This window comes from Pelodiscus sinensis, chromosome 1, assembly GCF_052426305.1.
Source record: "Pelodiscus sinensis isolate ZL-2025 chromosome 1, ASM5242630v1, whole genome shotgun sequence".
Taxonomy (NCBI): Eukaryota; Metazoa; Chordata; order Testudines; family Trionychidae; genus Pelodiscus; species Pelodiscus sinensis.
Genome location: NC_143052.1, coordinates 147913255 through 147933281, shown reverse-complemented (window position 1 = coordinate 147933281; position 20027 = coordinate 147913255). Strand labels below are relative to the sequence as shown.

Below are 20027 nucleotides of genomic sequence, written 5' to 3'. Positions count from 1 at the left end.
CCAGTGCGTTTACTTAAAAAAATAAACAAATAACAAAAAATTGAAATCAAAATTCTAACTAGAAAGGAAAGGGTAACTGAGTTGCCATATTAAAGAATTTGCAGTCCTCTCTGTCCTGGATATAAATGTCCATAGACAACGGGGCTGAATTAGTTTGTCTCCATGTGTGCATCCCTCATGCACAGACTACTCATTTTTCCTTTGTAAATCTGTCCCAGAGAAATAATGTGAAAAATTTTTAAAAAACCAATTTATGATTTGTGCTGAAGACAAAATACAAATTTTGTATTTCTAATTTGACTGTTTTAAATTTGTGTGAGCTATGAGTGTATCAGGCCGCCGCGGATTATTCTCCATTTTGGATTGACTTCCCCACCAATGGATTTGTTTTGATGATGTTATCTCTTTAGGGTTCTTCAGGAACTGGACATGTCTCCTCAGGAGTGAGGGTATGGACTTAATTTTCTCACTTTATTGTGGGCTTTTCCCCCTCATACCCTCGCATCCATTACTTTAAAAAAAATCTTAGCTGGTTTCTTTCTCTCTTTTGGAATAGCAAACTAAAAGTAAAGCAAAAACTTGCATTTTAGCTGCAGTAATTCAACACAGTTCCACCTGAAATTCTGCCTAATTCACCCACCAAGAACTACACAGAAGGGTACATTAAATATTAAGCTCAAGGGACAGTCACAGTTACAGGTGAAGTGCACAACGATGTGTATGCCAACACTTAAGCACAATGGGGCACATCCTGAATGCTGGGATGGTGTCAGAGCTCTATTGTGCCTGAGTGCCTAGAGGACAGACGTGACTCACCGTTAGCTGTGAATTCCCTCACTTTTACATTCTGGTGAGACAGTTTAACACTCTTAATGTAGTTTTCAGTGAGAGAATTATTTAGTAAATAATCCGCGGATTATTTTTTAGTCTGCGGACTAAAATTTAGTGCACGGACTAAAATCCGGCCCATCAGAGTATAATTTACTTCACTTTATAATACATGTGGGTGAAGGGGGAAAAAGCTAAGTTCACAAAGCAAATTTAGTTGGGGAGACTAACGTTTAGTATGCAGACTAAACACAGCTGTGCAAAATGCGCAGCAAGGCCACAAACAAAAACAAAAACAAAAACAAAAAAACACTGACAGGAACTTTTAAAGTGATCAAATACTACCCCACCTGCGCAGCAATTCATTTTTATAAAATGAAACTACTCCTTTATTCAAGGTGAGATGTCCTCAGTACAGATTATTAAAAATGAATGTGTTTTGGAGATAAACAAATGCAAAAAAGTCTTTACTTATAACATTTCACAAGCAGAATTTGCACTTGCATAACTCAAAAACGATGTTTCCCAAAATAAATCATATGCAGGCTGAGACCTCACTCGCCAAAGTTTCAGCCACAATCGCATTTTTTATGGTTGAGTTACAACTGCCCTGAAAATTCTTGAGTAGAATGTACACGTAAATTCATCTGAATAGCCATACAGCTTTTCCCTTCCATTCCCCAATGACTCTCTACTGTGGCAAAAAAGCTGGAATTTAATGCAAGTTCTTCCTTTTTTCAAGTCTGTTATCAATGTTTACATGATAATAAACCTTCATGGCTAAATAGGAAAACCAAGTCTGCTGCCTCTTCCAAATGGCTCCTTCTTCCTAATATACAATGTGACCAATATGCACTTTGTAGAGACTGACAATTATCTTTGACTTTTCAAAAAACATTGCCAAGTTAAATGCCTCTAATACAATACCTGCTCCATTCCTCAGAAAGGTAAATGAAGAAAGAACATATGTGAAATCTTTGTGCACAAACAGCACATTCACTTTTACTCTTAACTAGCTATAGTTGGTTAACAGTGCTCATGACCTGACTGAATTTTAAAATCTTCCTACAGCGAGAGTGGGAAGAAAGAGGACAGATGGGGCTCAGGACACACACATCAGCATTCAGCTCTCAAAACCAGACATGATGGGTTACTGGCACTGTATTGTTTTAACCAAATGGCTAGACTGACTTTCAGTCATGCACATTCTTATAACAGAGCTTTTTCGTGCACAACATGGAAGTCTTTGTATAATTAAGTACTGAATCAAAGCCTTCACAATGTAACCCCAGCATGCTCTTCTATCCTCATATGTATTAAGACATTATTTCATGCCATCAGCCACCATCTGTTTTGCATGCAGATTGTTAGCACACAATCTGTGACACTATGACATTTAAGAGAACAGAGGCTTTAAAAATAACTGTTTGTTACTATTACATAAGAAGAGCCATACTGGGTCAAGACCAATGGGCCAACGAGCTCAATATCCTGTCTTCGGACAGTGGCCAGTGCCAGGTATGTCAAAGGGGATGCACAGAACAGGGAATCTTCAAGTGATCCATCCCGCTACCCAATCCCAGACTCTGTCCAACAAAGGTGAGGGACATTTCAGAGCACGGTTTTGCATCCCAGTCCATCCTGGCCAACAGCCATTGATGGACTCATCCAGTTCTTTTTTGAACCCTGTTACAGTCTTGGCCTTCACTACATACTCCGGCAAAGAGTTCCACAGCTGATTGTGTAGTATGTGAAAAAGTACTTCCTTTTGTTTTAAACCCACTGCCTCAATTTCATTTAGTTTTTTTTTTTCATGAGAAGTAAATAATGCTTCTGTATGTATTTTTTCCACAATAGTCATGATTTTATAGACCCCATCACATCCTCCTTGGCTGCCTTTTTTCCAAGCTGAAAAGTCCCACTCTTATTAATCTCTTCTCATATGAAATCTGTTCCATACCCCTATTCATTTTTGTTGCCATGTCTGAACTTTTCCCAAATCCAATACATCTTTATATTTTGGATTATGTTTTCCAATATGCATTATTTTGAATTTATTAACATTAAATGTCATCTGCCATCTTGTTGTCCAGTTACTCAGTTTTATGAGATCCTTTAGTAACTCTTCGCAGTCTACTTTTCATATAACTATCTTGAATAGTTTTATATTACCTGAAATTTTGTTCACCTCTTCTTCCTGATCATTTATTAATATATTGAACAGTACTGGTTCTAGTACAGACGCCCAGGAGACACCACTATTTACATAAGAAAGAACACGCTAGGTCAGACCAAAGGTCCATCTAGTCTAGTATCATGTTTTCTGACAGTGGCCAATGCCAGCTGCCCCAGAGGGAATGAAGGGAAGAGGTAATCATCAAGTGACCCATCTCCTGTCGCCCATTCCCAGCTTCTACCTCTCTCTTTAAAAAACTGTCCGCTTATTCTGTGTCCCCTGTTTTTTAATCAGATCCACAAGAGGCCCTTCCCTCTTATTTCATGACAGTTTACTTTACTTAGGAGCCACTGGTGAAAGATCTTGTCAAAGGCTTTCTGGAAATCTAAGTTCACTGTAACTCCATGTCCACTTGTTTGCTGACCCCATCCTCCCAAGAATTCGAGTAGATTGGCAAGGTATGCTTTTTCTTTACAAAAAACATGTTGACTCTTCCCCAACAAATTGAGCTCATCTATGTATCTGACAATTGTGTTCTTTTCTATAGTGTTAGCCAGTTTGCCCAGCACTGAAGTTAGGCCTGCTGGCCTGTAATTAGAAATGTCAGCTGTTAACCGTTAGGCATCACCCTTACCAGGCTTAGAAGCCCCTACCAGACTGGCTCCCAGTCAAAACTGACACTTAACTTTTAGCCTCCAGGTCAGAACACTTGCCTGGGATGTCAAGACTCAATTCCATCCTCTATCAGAAAGGAAAAGGGGATTTAACAGGGGTTTCCCAGCTCTCAGCAGATTGTCCTAACTATTGAGCTGTGGGAAATAGTGTTATGCAGCTCCCTTAGTCTCATCTGTTGAAACCACTCCACTTTGGATAACAAAACAGTGATAGGAGCAGGGGGACTGGACCCTGGTTTTCCACCTCCAAGGGTAGAGGGAGCCACTCTCACGTTCTCTGACCCAATGACTAAATATTTATCCATAGCAGAACTGCCACTGTGTTCAGCACTGCAATGCCTAAATCCCTGTGAAAACCCAAGCTAAGTGACTTAAGTGAGTCCATGCACAGTTGAGAACAGAACCAGAATCTTGAATCCCACACTCAGTCAAAAATCAATAGACCACAAACTTGTCACTGGATTATTTCCACAGTACATTTGACTTTTGCGGAGTTCTTAAAGAAATACAGATTACCCAACAAGTTGTTCAGCTTCTGCCAAATCTTAAATGAAAAAAAGATATAAAGTAAGAAAATAATTCCTTTTTACATTCACTTGGGACACTCAATTTGAACTGCTCAGGGCCCTCCAAGGAAATTCACCATCACTGGCTGAGAAGGCAAAGCAGGAGGTCAACACAAAGGAAGTTTCACACTAAACTTTGAATTTCCTTGTTCTACAGGCTACAAACAACATTTTTAATATTATAGTAATTTAAAAAAAAAAATCAAAGGACTTCTTTTGTTACACACAAACTCAGGAATTTCTTTGACAGTGTTGGGGGCAAGAACTAGGGATGTTAAAATTAATTTATTTTGGTAAATGTGTACCTGCTGAAATTGTCAGCAGTTACACATTTGCATGCAGGGGGAGTTGGGACTGGACAACGGGATGAGCACCAGAAATTACGTTGTCCTGTTCATTCCCTCTGAAGTATCTGCAATTGGTTACGGAGTTAGATGGTCTCAGTCAGTGTAGCTGCACTCGTGTTCTGAGGGGCTTGCTCACAGGCAAGGAAAAACACTGCTTCATAAGTTATGTGGAAATTAGGGTGTGTCTACAGAGCAGTTATTTCAGAATAATGGCCATTATTCTGAAATAACTATGCGAGCGTCTACACAGCAATTTTGTTATTTGGAAATAATTTTGAAATAGGAGGGTTATTCCAACTTCTGTAAACCTCATTCTACAAAGAATAATTCCCATTCTGAAATAGCTATTTTGAAAAAAGGTGTCTGCTATAGCCCCTCACCAGAGCCATTCTAAGTTATTTCTCCTGGGGCTCTAACTCGAGGTAGCATGTCTACATTAGGGAAGCCTGTCTTGGACTAATTTTGAGGCTTCCTTACAGTGTAGACGTGCTATTTACAACTATCCCGGAATAGCTTATTCTGAAATAACTGTGCAAGGTAGATGTAGCCTTGAAGAGCATCTTAGGGAGTATGGGAATGGTCCTTAACCTGTGCCTGCTACTACTTTGCTGTGAAAGACAACAACCTGGGGGGGGGGGGGGGGGAAGGGACTTGTACTCTTCATTTGTCATTTCCACTTCCAAAATGACTCTGGTCTATTGTCATCACACCACTGGCCTGAAGATATTGGGGGCAGTTAATGAAGTTACTCTTTGGAGCACACCCAAATTTAACAGACTGCTGTTTTATGTAAGAATACAGACTTCACATTTGAAGTAAATTAAAGGAACGGTTATCCCACGATACCAGAATGACTAGGATCACTATAAATAACACCACGTGTCAAAAGACTGTGTGCACATTCTGATTAATTTTACCACCTATAACCCATATAATCATTAGCTATCCTCATTACAGTCCTGTGTGGTAGAAAGAAATGGAAAAACAGCAGTCAGGTTAAATGGTTTGACTTAACACAAAAACAGCTCCCCTTCAATCTATTGTGCTACTCCCATGGCCAGAAGCCACACTAGCAGCCCAATAGAGATGTGGGGTCTGCCGTAGGCAGCTGGCTCAGAAGGATCTGCCAATGTTCCATGAATAGCATGGAATGTGAACAGTCCTCACACCAATAAAACAATGACAAATCTATGTAGTCAAGATATTAGATTATGGTTCCCCCTATAATTAGCCTTCAATCCCCTATTAAGGGGATTGTAAATAACCTCTGCTCTCAGAAAATACTGAAGATAAGTTTTCAACTCTAGTAACTGGTTTACAATGGGGGAAAAGGCCAGGCATTTAAAAAAAAAAAAAAAAGCTGAGACTGGCTCTGGCATTTGTATTTTCCTCAGAGCAGGAATGGGATGGTGACCATTACCATCATCAGCACAAACGCCAGCTTCAATACCTGACCATGTGAGCCATCTATCAACCTTTTCAGAGAACGGTTCGAAAAAAGGGCCCATTTCATTACTTAAAACTACATAAATGTTGGAGAGAAGGGAATGGAGGAAGGTGCTGGGGATGGGAGGACTGGTACCTGGAGGAAGGAAGTGTACAGTTGAACATTTTCAATAAGTTACCATATGGATGCAAACTTACAGTCCCTATCCATGTCCATACTGTACTTAGTGGTGATGTACTGTATTTACATAGATGTCTTTAAATAAAATAAAGACTGCTGGGTTTGTGTGTTCTCCTCAAGGGAGAGAAGGTGGCATAAAAGAGTGATGGTACCATCTCTCGAAGATGAATAATCACAGGAAAAGATGAAGAAGAAAAAGCATTGTACATAAAAGTCTGAGGGTAATAGGATTTTAGCTGGAGTTTCTCCATATCCAGGGAACTGAGTGCTAGCAAGTTTAAAATAATTACAATTCAGAGGACCATATGGCCATTGCTATCTAGAGACTGTGCTAAGTGCATTAGAAATACCCAAGACAACAGGTCCCAGACTCAAAGACCTCGTAATATAAGTAGATGATGCAGACCAAAACTGGAAAGCCTCGTGGTAATTACAGTGCTTTAAAAATATATCTTTCTTCATTCCCCGTGCCTATTTTACTTGTTGATAACATAATTTTAACTCATTTGCTCATAAAAATGGTTTATGCTCCTTCCTTTGACTAATCCTTTCCTGTTTTGGTAACCTTTGTTAAATCTCTTAAAACACCTAGTTATGCTGTTATCTAAAGTTCCCTCCACCCTGCCCCTCAACAATTTTCCACCCTTTCAGAAATCACAGATGCCAGAAGATCCCATTATGATAATCTAGTCCACTGTTTCTCAAAGTGGTCCGCAGACCCACTCTGAGAAAGCTGTTCCCAGGCATCTCTGGCTTGTTTACTGAGGGATAATCCAGACTACGAGGAACAGTCGAAAGAGGATATGCAAATTCCATGGGAATTTGCACATCTTCTTCCGACTGCATTTTCGAAAGCAGAGCTTTCGAAAGTGAAAGTAGTTTAGACACTACTTTTTCAGCAACCCCGCATCCCTCCCTTTGTCGAAAAGCTGCTCTTCCTCAAAAATTAGATTTATGCGGCTTTTCGACAAGGGAAGGTGGTTTGCCAAAAAAGCCGTGTAAACCTAATTTTTCTGCTTTCGAAAGTGTGATCGGAAGATCCACTTTCAACTGTTCCTCGTAGTCTAGATGAACCCTACCTGGCTCTGCAGCCATGCAGCCTCGTGGCAGCTGTTTGCAGCCAATGGGAGCCGCAAGGCTCTGGGGCTGTGGAGCTGGTAAGTAAACAAACCAGAGTGGCTCCGTAGCAGCTTTTTCAGAGTGGGTCTGCGGACCACTTTGAGAAACTGATCTAGTCTGACCTCCTGTATGCAACTCAGACAACAGGACCTGCTTCTGACTATAAAAATTACTACACAGTCCAAGGAGCGGGGACTGAAGCCTGCCTGAGCCCTGTGGTCCAAGGTGTGAGGGCCAAAGCCCTACTGACCTGTGAGGGGAAAGGGCTTCAGTCCCAGGCAAAAGGGACTGTAACCTGAGGCCCCCCAACCGTGATTGAAGCCCTGGGCTAAGGCTCTGGGGGTAGGGTTGCCAGATGGTTTCAACAAAAAGACTGGACATACTTGACATTACATTACAATATACATTATATCTTATTTATATTTTCTCAATCTGTTTCCCGAACAGAAAGCTCAAATACTGGACTGTCCGATTCAAAACCGGACACCTGGCAACCCTAACTTGGAGGCAAGGTTCGGGCTTCAGCTTTGGCCCCCGAAACCTAAACCAGCCATGATGAGGTCATTAAAATGGAGTTGCAACCCAGTTGGGGTCCTAATGAGCATTCCTTCTAATTTTTTATATCCATGTTCAGAAATAATTCTGTTCTGTGCACCAATATAGAGATTGTCTATCATACATGACCTCCATATTGGTGCACATAACATTCATTCTGCACATAGATGATCTGTAGCAGGGGTGGGGCCATGGGAGACGGTTCAGTGTTGGGGAGAATGAGGGCTCTGACTGGGGGTGCAGGCTCTGAGCTAGAAATGAGGAGTCGGGTACAGGAGGGAGCTCAGGGCTGGGGCAGAGTATTAGGGTGCAAGGATGAAGGCTGTGGCTGGGGATGTGGGATCTGGGATGGGGCTGGGAAGAGAGGTTTTAGGTACAGACACCTCCAGGAGGGAAGACTGACCTTCTCCAATTTCTCCACATCTTTCTTGAAATGTGGTGACCAGAACTGGACACAGTATTCCAATTGAGGCCTAATCAGTGCAGATGTGGAGAAACTGGAGAAGGTCCAGAGAAGAGCAACAAGAATGATTAAAAGTCTAGAGAACATAACCTATGAAGGAAGACAAAGAACTGGGCTTGTTTAGTTTAGAAAAGAGAAGACTGAGAGGAGACATGATAGCAGTTTTCAAATATCTAGTAGGGGGTTATAAGGAGGGAGAGAGAGAAATTCTCCTTGGCCTCTGAGGATAGGACAAGAAACAATGGGCTTTAATAGCAACAAAAGAGGTTTAAGTTGAACATCAGGAAAAACTCCCTGCCTGTCAGGGTGATTAAACGCTGGAATAAATTGCCTAAGGGGACTGTGGAATCTCCATCACTGGAGATATTTAAGAGCAGGTTAGACAGACATCTGTCAGGGATGATCATTCTAGGCAGTTCTTGGTCCTTCCAGTTCTAGTGTTCTCTGATTCTCCCCACTCCAAAAAGGTCTTTTCCTGGCTTCCCGGCTCAGCGCCCAATGTACAAACAGTAGGGGTGGGGGAGTGGCCTCCGTGGGGGTCGTGAATTAAAAAAGGTTGCGCACCACTGTTCTAATGCATGACATGATACAAGGAAAAATACTGTTCTGAGACAGGGAGGCCCCCTTCATTCTCCCTGCTATTGAAATGAAGAGCTGCATGGATCTATTAAATGGTTTAGTCCTTTCCAAATAAAATGCTAGTGCTCTCCTTACATCTAAGAGAGTGTAATGCCTGTTCTTTGTGAGTTGCATGGGGTTTTGGATAGAATACTGGTAGAAAAATCTCCTGAGACATATGGAATGGTGAGACTACCTTAGGCAAGAAAGCCAGGTTGGGGAGAAGGGGGCAAAGCTTGACTTTGTCCTTAAAGAACAACGTATAAGGGGGCTCTGATGTAAGGGCCCTTAACTCTGACACCCTTCTGGTCAACGTGATGGCCACGAGAAAGGCCACTTTCCAAGAGAGGTGCGAAAGGGAACACTTTGCTAGAGGCTCATATGGGGAGCACCAGGTCCCATTGAGGTACAGATTCTTATATGTGAAGATCCAACCTTTCCATCCCCTTCAGAAACCGCTCAATTATAGCATTTGTAAAGATCTTTCCACTCCACTCCCCTGGGTGGAACACCAAGATTACAACTAGATGAATCCTCACCAATGAGGTGGGCTAGACCCTGCTGCCTGAGTTCCAACAAGTAGTCTAGAATAAGGAGGATTGGTGCCTGAAGTGGATCTATCCCCTTCTGAGAGGTCCATGACCCATGACTTGGCCACGTAGGTAGCCCTAGTAGAAGGTTTCCTGCTTTCCATAAGCACCTTCTTACTAAATCTGAACACAGTCTCTTCCCTATCCTCAACCACAGATCTTCCATGCTGTGAGGTGCAGGGACTGGAGGTTTGGGTGACAGCTGACCGAGGCCCAGGTCCTGGGTTATTAAATTGGAGCAATGGAAGTACAATCAGCCTCCCTATAGAGAGACTCAGCAGGATAGGGAACCAGTGCTGACAGGGCCATACTGGGGCCACCAAGGTAACCCGCGCCATATATTGCTGCACCCTGAAAAGAACCTCGTGTATCGAGAGTTGGGAGGGAATGCATCTATAAGAGGTGAGGAGGTCACTGCATGAGAAGTGCATCTCCCAATGATCCTGGGCTGTGGTTCAGGTATGAGCACAACAGATGGTACCTCTTGTTGCTGTTTGTAGCAAACACATCTAGGTGGGGAGATCCCCAACTGCACAAAAACTCTCGTGCTACACCCTCTCTGAGGGACAATTATTGAGCTCTGAATGACCTGCTGAGCTGGGCTGCCAGAAAACTGCAGGTTCCTGAAAGGTATGAGGCCTGCAGATGGATCCCGTGCAAGATCCAGAGATCCCATAGGGCCAGGGCTTCCTGACATAAGGGAAAGGAACGAGCTCCACCTTGTCTGTTGAACATCATTACTGTGTTGTCTGTCAGAACAGACACACCCGCCCCTCAGGTGAGGAAGAAATACCCGGCAAGCTAGGTACACTGTCCACAGCTCCCTGACATTTACATGCAGCGTCTGCCTGGGTCACAACCACATTCCTTGTGTCCTGAGGTCTGCAAGGTGTGTTCCCCAACCAGTGTCTAAAGCATCCGTCACCAGCTGGACTGAGGGGGACTGCCTGGTGAAGGAGACTCCTGTGCACACCATGTCCTAGTGCAGCCACCAATCTAGGGAGGACAGGATCTCTGCTGGTATCAAAACCACCATGTCTATAGGCTAGAGAGCTGGGTTGTACACTCATGCCAGCCATGCCTGCAGGGGGTGCAGGTGTAGCCTGGCATGCCATACCACGTATGTGCTTGCAGCTATGTACCCCAGTAAATTCATTAAGTTTCTTGCCATTGTCATAGGTGACTCCCATAGGCCAAGAATAATGTCCCTTATGGCCATGGACCTGAGTTTCGGGAGGGTTGCCATTCCCGTTGCTGCACTGAGCCCTGCGCCCAAAAACTCTATGGGCTGTGTCAGAATAAGCATGGACTTCCCTTCATTCAGCATGAGGCCTAGTCAGGTGAACGTGTCCCTTACCAGTTCTACGTGCTGTAATACCTGTTCTTGTGAATTTCTCACAATAAGCCAATTGTCAAGGCAGGGGAAAACCTTCACCCTGTGCTTTCTTAGAAAGGCTACCACCATGGCCATGCATTTTGTGAAGACTCGGGGGGCTGTGGACAGACCAAAGGGGAGGAGGTTAACTGCTCTGCAGATCTAGCAGGCATCAGTTAAGTACCTTTCCCCAGGACACTTGAGATAAGCGTCCTGGGGATGGCTGCAAGGCATTGGCTTCAGACAGCAGGAAATGCAAACACTAATTAAATAAAACTATTTACAAAATAAATAGAACTATGCACAGGTTGACTGCTAAGGATACACTTGTGAAGACTGCAAGCAGAAAGCCTTCCAGTAGCTGTCATAGGCGGTAAGTAGGAACTGAGGGGGTGGAGGACCAGCAGTGATATATATGTGCTGACTCCTCCGTAAGCACAGCTTGGGAATCACCTATAGGGAATGGACATGAGCAAGCACTCGAATCAAAAACGGTTATTTACCTTGTAACTGTTGTTCTCTGAGATGTGTTGCTCACGTCCATTCCAAAGCCCACCCGCCTTCCCTTCATCAGAATTTTCTGGAAAGAAGGAACCTGGGGGGGGTGGAGGACCAGCAGGGGTATGTATGTACCGATATAGTGGCGCCACTCCAGGGGGCTCCCTGGCTGGCCCAAAGGGTACTGCTGAGGGAAAAACTTCCGGAACTCATGCATGTGGCACATTCACACCTACATGGAATGGACATGAGCAAGAACTCAAACAAGAACTGATTTTCCTGCAAGGGCTGTTCAGTACTGTGTTTCAACCACAAACACTCTTCGAGTGATTGCTCACGTCCATTCCATGCAGGTGACTACCAATGACCAGCTCAATGACCAGAGGAGGGGTCAAAGATCATGTGGAAATGGACTGCCACGCTACTCTATCGAATGCTGCATCATCCCAGATCTGCTGGGAGATCGTGCAGTGAGAGGAGAATGTATGAACAGAGCACTAGGTGGCTGTCCTACATGTGCACCTGCTCTAGGAACGTGGCTGAGGATGCTCGGGCCCTAGTGGAATGAACCATGAACGCTTGGGCTGGAACTTTTGGAAGATCATAGCATGCCCTAAAGCAGGACGTAATTCATGCCAACATGCGCTGGAATGAAACCATGAGTCTTTTCATTGTCTTTGCTATTGCAATAAAGAGCTGAGGGGGATTTACAAAATGGTTTTGTACCATCTAAATAAAAGGCCAAAGTGCATCCAACATACAAGGAGTGAAGTGTGCATTGCCTATTATTGGCATGTGGTTTAGGGAAGACCACCAGGAGGAAGAGGTCTTGGTTTATGCCAAAGTGTGACATGATGTTAGAGAGAAACACAGGATGAGGGTGTAGCTGCACCTTGTCTTTGAAGGTTCTGCGTGACACAGACACCACCGAGACTGCCTTGGAGAGTGGTCCCTAAACCTGGTGGTATGCCCACAGAGCCCTTGCATGGACCTCTGCCACATGCTTGCCATGGAGCCTGAAGAACAGGCTATGGCGCGGTGCCCTGGGATCAGTGCCAAGACGGGTGTTGGGAACCCAAGCGATATCCGCTCCTCCTGGAGGCACATGACTGTCTCCAAATTGGAAGAGTACTCTGAGGAGGACTGAGGAAGTGCTGCAGCTGACAGTGCCAGGACCAGTGCTGTGGTGACAAGGAGCATTGCCTAAGCATCATTGACTTTACTGATGTCTAATTGCAGGTGGTGCTGCCCTCAGTACCATCAAGGACTGGCATGTGGGGGGCTGATGTTAGTAGTGCCATGATGGCAGATGCCAGCCTCAGTGTTACAGCAGTAGTTGCCACACTTGGGGTTGGGGCTTGCATCTCTGAGGGATGTGGTGCCAGGGCTCTGGCAGTCAGGCCCAGGAACTGAGTCAGTTCAATCAAGTCCCTGGCTGCCTCCGTAAGGGCTGATGACCTGGACTTCCTCCAGCTCCGAAGAGTCTACCAGCACCAGACTTGACAGCTCTCTAGGGTCAGCCAGAGTCGATGATGGTGTGGTGGATGCGGCAGGCTTAAGGTGCCCTGACTGAGGATACACTTAACTAGAAAGCCAAGTCAGAGAGTAGCCTCTTTCCATTAGGCCTTGTTGCCTGGAACTGATTGATGATGTTCTCTGGCAGAGTTCCTCTTCGGCACTGAGGGGTTCTTCACTGATGCTGGTGCACTGCATACAAAAGCGGCCAGAGCTGGCTGTGAATTAACTGCCACCCCAAAAGCAAGAGTTTCAGGTGAGAGTTCCTCTCCTCCTTTGTCCTGAGCTTGAAGCCTCTGCAGATGTTACACTAGTCTGATTGGTGACCAAGGCACTTAGGAGGCAGGAGTTGTGTGGGTTATCATATGGCAAAGGCTTCAAGCACTTGTCACAGGGCTTAAAGCCCTGAGACCAAGGTATGCCCTGCTCTGAGGAAATGGGAATGGGGGGATATTCCATCTGCCACCAAAATAAGCTAACAAAGCTAGGAGAACTATATACAAATAAGTGGAAAGACAGCTAGGAAAGGCACTTGCAGAATGCAAGACCAAAACTCTCCAACTGTCACTGGCAATAGGAAGGAACGGAAGGGGTGGAAAGGCATAAATATACATGCCGCCATGGAGGTGCCTACAGGGGGCTCCACATCCGACCCAATTGTTACCGCTAGCGGAAAAGCCTTTTGACAATCATGCGCATAGTGCATGTACAGGTAAATGAGCAAGAGTCCAAGAAGAATTAGACAGATGAACTGCAGGATGCAATTTTTGGAATACGGACTGTTGCACATTCTCCTTAAAATAAGTCAACAGTCTCCTGCCCTGGTGCCAGAGAGGGCACCTGCTGTCACCCTAGCCTGTGCGATAACGGCCCTTTGTGCTACAGGCCAAAGGTATAAATCGGAAGAGCTGCCTTGCTCTCTCTGTTTCTTTAGCATCAGGCTTTGAGATGATAGACTGAGTCAATGAGAAAGGAGGGTGGGTCTTATAACGGACACATGCAACATATCTGAAAGAAGAGTTACAAGAGATAAGCAACTGTTCTTTGTTAGAGAGAGAGTCTGTTTGTCCGTTACGTCAGGTGATTTCTAAGCAGTTCCCAATGGAGGTGGGGCTAGAAGTCTCATCAGAAGAGGGACTACAGAACTACTTTTCCAGCTTCACTCTTTTCCTTCCTGTGATAGTAACTGCAGAACACCTTGCAAAACCATAGACCGAAGACCAATGTTGCTACCAAGGATATTAAAATGCATATATTTTTGTAAATGTGTAACCATTGAATTTTTCAGCATTACATGTTTACACACGGGCGGGGGGGGGGGGGGGGAAGGAGAGGTATCAGGCCCAACTCACCCACTGCCTCTGTATTTGAGGCAGCAGTGTGGGGAGCAGGCACGGGCACCAGCCTACCCCTCCACCCTGCTGCTGCCTCAGGTGGGGGGAGGAGAGGGCACCACAGGGGCAGGTTCAACATCCTTAATTGCTACTCCGCAAATGTCCGTGATAGAGACCTTTCCCCAAAAATGTCAGAGATTGAGTGTGCTTTAGTTGCTTGCAAAGAGATTTTCAGGTGGCACGACGTCCTTGATCTTGTAGCATATAACTGTACAGTTGGTGATCTACTTGGAAGGTCATTGCACTGCTGTGATGCCTACTCATTCACCCTCCAAAGAAATCCAAAGAGCTTGGCTCTTTCCAGATGAAAAGTCAGTGCTCAGAGTAAATATACTGATTAGTTGAGATGGAGGTCAGATACTACTTTGGAAAGAAACTCCCGGGGGGGGGGGGGGGAGGAGAGAAGCTAAGCTGTACTTTGTTCTTGAAGAAGACGCACTTATGGCCACCTTTCCCAGGTTGTACAATGAGTATCATTTTGCCTCACTCTTGATTCAGTTTGAGAATTGGGTATCAGTAGCACTGGAGAATAAGCATAGAGCAGGCCCTTGTCCCAAGGGAAGAGAAAATGTGCTCAAGGGAGATTGCTGTACCTCTACAGGAATCCCTGATCATTGGAACCATGAGTGGCAGCATGCGGTTACTGCTGTTTGCTATGGCTCTGGAAGCTGAGATGAGTCTGCCACATCCAGGGATGTCTGCTGAGTGGACCGTGTGACCAGTCAACCTGCCATTAGGAAAGACTGAAACTCACCTCTAATGTCCTTGGGCAGCTGAGGAATTTGGACATAGCATTCCAATCTGAAGAATCACAATGGGCAAAAAGGGTCTAATAATAAACACTGCTGTACCCTCACAGTTGACTCACCCACTTTTCTAACAAAGATCCAATCTCTTTGCATCCCCTTTTCTCTAGGGCTTGCTTTTGCTCTAGCTTGGCAGTGTCTTACGTTTACTCCTGCCATCATCAGGGAGCCTAATGAGGGGTATTGTTAAAATTGTTTGCACCCCTACAATGGTAGTTGTGTTTGTGAGTTTTGCCACCAATGTGACGGGGTTTGCTATAAAGCTTGTAGAGACTACATAACTGCCTTGTTTATAAGAAAAGCAATTTCCCCTGCTGCAGCCAGGTGTAACATGTCTAGTTTGTGGGGATTTTTCTCTGAAAGCTGTATTGTATTCTCAGGGACACAGCCATCCTTCTCAGAAATTCCTGGTAGACTTAAAATCATTCAATACTAGAGATGATGTCTCCAGAACCAAGGTCTCATCTAGTGAGGAGGATGAAGAGAGGTTAGAATCTTATTGAGGCTGATCTTGAATTGCCAGTGTAGAAGGCCTGCCTAAAGCAGGTATGGTCAGTTCAATCTTCAGTACCCCGTGAGATCTTAATACCAATACAGAGTAGCCTTTAAGGATATACTTCTATAGTGTAGTGCTTGCATAGTACAGACTTTGGATGGTTTGCCAATACTAGGCAGTGAAACTTAACTTTTCAGGATTGACTTTTAAAATGCAACTGAGATCATCTAGACCAGCAATGGACAACCTAGGTTAGTGAGTGGCTACATGAGTGGCCTCCATCTCAGTGGGCCACAACTTTATTGTAACCAAGATGGTCTCCTGGGATACGGTAGTTTTTCTAACAGTTCTTGCTTTGCGCTTTGATTGGATGCAGAGGGAACGCATGACTCTGAGTCAACATTGTGTGCAATCAGCATGCACCTCACTTCAGGTGCCCTTGTTTTAAGCATGTTTCACTTTAATAATATTGGTATGAATAAAGTTACATGGCTGGAAACCAGTGGAATCTGGCAACCTGCACATGGTAACAGTTTACAAAATGTCTTGCAGGCCACACAGAATCCCAATGGGCCGCAGGTTGCCCACCACTGAATCTAGATATTAGAGACATACGCTTCAGGGTACCCACTAGAACCAGTGACAGGGCTAGAAGTCACCTGTGCCTAGACTAGGCCTGGGCAAAATACGGCCTTTGGGCTGGATCTGGCCTGCGAGGCTGCAGGGAGTCCCGGGCAGGTTCCCCGCTTGCCTTGCCCCACTTGCATGCCGCTCAGAAATGCAGCTGCGGGGCAGTTTTTCTTTAAAAACTGTGAGTCCAGAAGGGAGGGAGGAAAGCTTTAGGAGGTCCTCCCACCCCCAGTACAATCCCATTGGCTGGTTTCTGGCCAGAAACTGGCCAATGAGAGTTGCCTGTTTCAATAACAGGAAGCTATGAAGCACAAGGGGCTCCAGAGCACATCTGCATCCTGGGCAGGGGCAGAGCAGGCAAAGAGGCTGGTTCAGGAACAGCTGCTGGCTGATAAGTCTCCTGTCCAGGCCCTGTCTCTGGCACCCCAGTCCCTCCCTTCCCCAACCCTCTGCCCATACCCAAATCCTTCCCCCCCACCACCGAACCCATATCTCCTCTCAGATCTGGCACCCTAATCTCTTGCCCCAGATCACAGTTCCCTCCTGCCCTCCCTGCACCCTCTCCTGTACACCAATTCCCTGCCCTAAGTCACAATCCAAACCCCTCCACCCCAGTCCAGTGCCCCAGGTCACAAATGCCTCCTTCACCTAACCTCCCTCCCTCACCAAGCTCCCTTCTGCACCTAATCTCCATCTCAGACCCTGCAACTCCTCCATTAATACCATGGAAGAGTGTGGCCCTCAACCACTCTTCAAATTCTTGGAGTGCCCCACTCATCAAAAATTATTGCCCACCCCTGACCTAGACCCACCGCTCCCATTCCTTTCACCTATTCAAGGTAACTCAAAAAGTGGGAACAACTCCTGAGGATAGCCTGGATTCCCTGAAGTTGGAGATATAGGAAACCACTTCAGAATCTCGAGGAGAAGCACAAGTACCCCAAAGGCCAGCTCAGAGCAGTACTGGGCAGTGTCACTAGAGATCAGGACCATGATATACAATGGGCCTGAAATATTGACAATAACATCGGGGGCTTGCTGGTTATCAGTTCCATGTGCTGAGCTACAGTAGCTACTGTTGATCTGGGAGATGGCACTGGGACCAAAGGAAGCAGCACAAGACCTGTTGTCACTGGTACTGTATCAGACCGCTACATGGATGCCAACAAATGCACGTGCAATGTCCCAGCAAGGTACCATGGTGATGAATGACTAGCAGAAGCCATACAGAGAAGCTTAGTAGAGCCTTTACAGCTGCGTTGGCCTCTTGGGTGGTTGACAATGAAATAGGCCTTTGTTTTGCTGTCAGCCGGATTGATAGTTGTGCCAAGGAAGCAGCTGATCTCAGCTTTGAAACTCCAGCAAATCAAATATCTGTCTTTCATGTGATTCTCACCCAAGCACTTCAAGCAGCAAGAGTGAAGGTCTTTCATGGGAATTAAAGACCCATGGGTATTGAGGCACCCTGAACAGGGTTTGAAGCCAGGGACTTTGGCACAGGCTTGCCTACTATCAGGTGGAGCCTGGAGTTCACTATTCAGCCACAGCAACAGTTTTAGGTCATCTAACTATGATGGCATATTTGCTGAACAAATGAATTATCTGACAGCATGGCCCAATCACTGATGCTAAGAAGGAAATGAAGGATGTGAAGGGTGACTCCCCAATTTATGTCTTCAGCTTGCATCACAAGGACCAGAAGGGTGAAGATGTACCTGCCTATGGGGATACCACTACTGCAGTACTGGAGCACAAGATGCGCTCTCACACACCCTCAGAGCGTAACGGACATACACAAGAACAAAAAAGTATAAATATTGTGGTATAAATATTCAAAGAGAAGAGCATTCCCTTTCTTGAGACAGAGAACATGGACAAATTTAGGCTTTTCCATTCTCTTTGCAATAGAAGGGACATTAAAGTTCAATTATCTTCTCTTTTCATCTCCTAGCAAGCAGGAATGTATCCATCTGTCAAGAGTCTATATAGAGTAGTACTGGAGAGTTAGACACTTTGAACTAGGTTTCAGGTTGTTAAACTATACAAAGGCAGGAAGCTGCAGATTGTGTCACTCAGATTTGTCCTAAAACTAAATGAGTTTGTACGGAATTCACACACCACTACTGTAGATATGAACACATTTACTAGGACAGCATTATATTGCATTTTTGTGATTTTAACCTAAAGACAGACCCTTACAATTATTTGGATTTCAATTCTCATGAATAATCCTTCATGTTATATGCCATTAGTCATAATTCTGCACATAGACATCACCATTGTATTTTGACCATTTTATACTACGTCAGGTAATGTGAGCTCTAACTTTATGTACAGAACAATAAAAGAAGCTCAGGATCCTGCTTTATGCCTAAAGCTGGATGCCAATAAGAGGAATATATTCCTGCTGAGACATGAACACATGACTTTCAGACACTAAAGCAATTACTCTAATACATGGGTGGGCAAAAGGGCTGGGGGAGCGTGCCAAGCCTTTTCCAGGGCCTGGGTGCCTAGAGGGAACGGGGGGCAAAAAGGGCTCTCCCACCCCCAGACCAATCATGGTCTGGGAGTGGGGTAGCCCCACCCCTTCCTGTTCAGGCATAGCTCCTTCCTGTTTAGGCCCCGCCCCTTCTGGAATGGCCAGGGGCTACTTCAAAAATTTTTGAAGTGGCCCCCAGGAAAAAATTATTGCCCACCCCTGCTCTAATACTTGAGAAAGCAGATCTCCTATCACAGGGCTACTCAATACGCGACCCGGGAGTGGGATCCTTTGAACATGGTCTCCACTGGGAACACGCTCTACAACAGGGAGTCGATATAATGGTCCTCTGTTGATATGTGTATTAGTAGTTAAATTCCTGGACTGTCATTGCTCATTAAAAGTCCTGTTATATGGGCGGGGGGGGGAGGGAAATCAAGAAAATACTGCATTTTATCAACATTAGCAGAACTGACTTAAATGGGGCCTGTGTGTTGTGCAGTCTTGCCTTAATCTTTGTATTCATGCCTATCAATGTGAAATAAGCTATTTGCATATATTTGCATGTCTATGGAACTACACTTGAGTTGTGGCTCTCAGCATATTCTGTGAGTATCACTGTTCCCCCAGGACTTCCAAAGTTGAGTAGCCCTGTCCTGTCAAGTAGTACCAAAAGTAGTAGCAGCTGCTCTCTTTTTGACCTACCAGCCACCAGTGAACAGAAACAATACTATAGGATATGGGGATATTAAATAGCATATCCATGTGTCAGGAGCAATGTCCCCTGCTTATGCGGTTGCCCAGGAGAGATTCCAATGCTGCCCAGCTGATTAGCAGAACAGCCACACCTAGGTTTTTTTGTTTCTATAGATGGTGCACAAGAAATTTATTCCACACACAGATGGAAAAAAAATTGGCATATGGAGGAAAAAGATTAGACACAACACTGGTCAGCAGTGGCCAATGTATGACACAGGAACAAAATGCAGACAATGGAGTTCTACAGCATAACACCCTAGCCACCTTCATTAGTATAGAGGTTTGTTAAAGTGTGTTAAAGTGTCTGCCCATGGCTAGTCCAAACAGAAAAGAACAGAGCTACCGGTTAACAAGTTACTCCATTGGCTCAAGTAATAAATGTTTGTATTTGATGCTGAAGGTTCTGGAGATCAAACTCTCAATGGCTGTCAATACACATGCATTTATTGCCATAGTCAAAACAACTGCAAATGCTATTAATTGTCTGTTCTTCCTTCTGCTCAGTAACA

General features: G+C 44.8%; 1 protein-coding gene across 4 annotated transcripts in view; it reads right to left on the bottom strand.

Annotated features, from left to right (window-relative positions):
* Nucleotides 1-20027, bottom strand: part of GSK3B (glycogen synthase kinase 3 beta) — a 227808-nt gene that overhangs the window by 26032 nt on the left and 181749 nt on the right. The gene's annotated exons all lie outside the window — the stretch shown is intronic.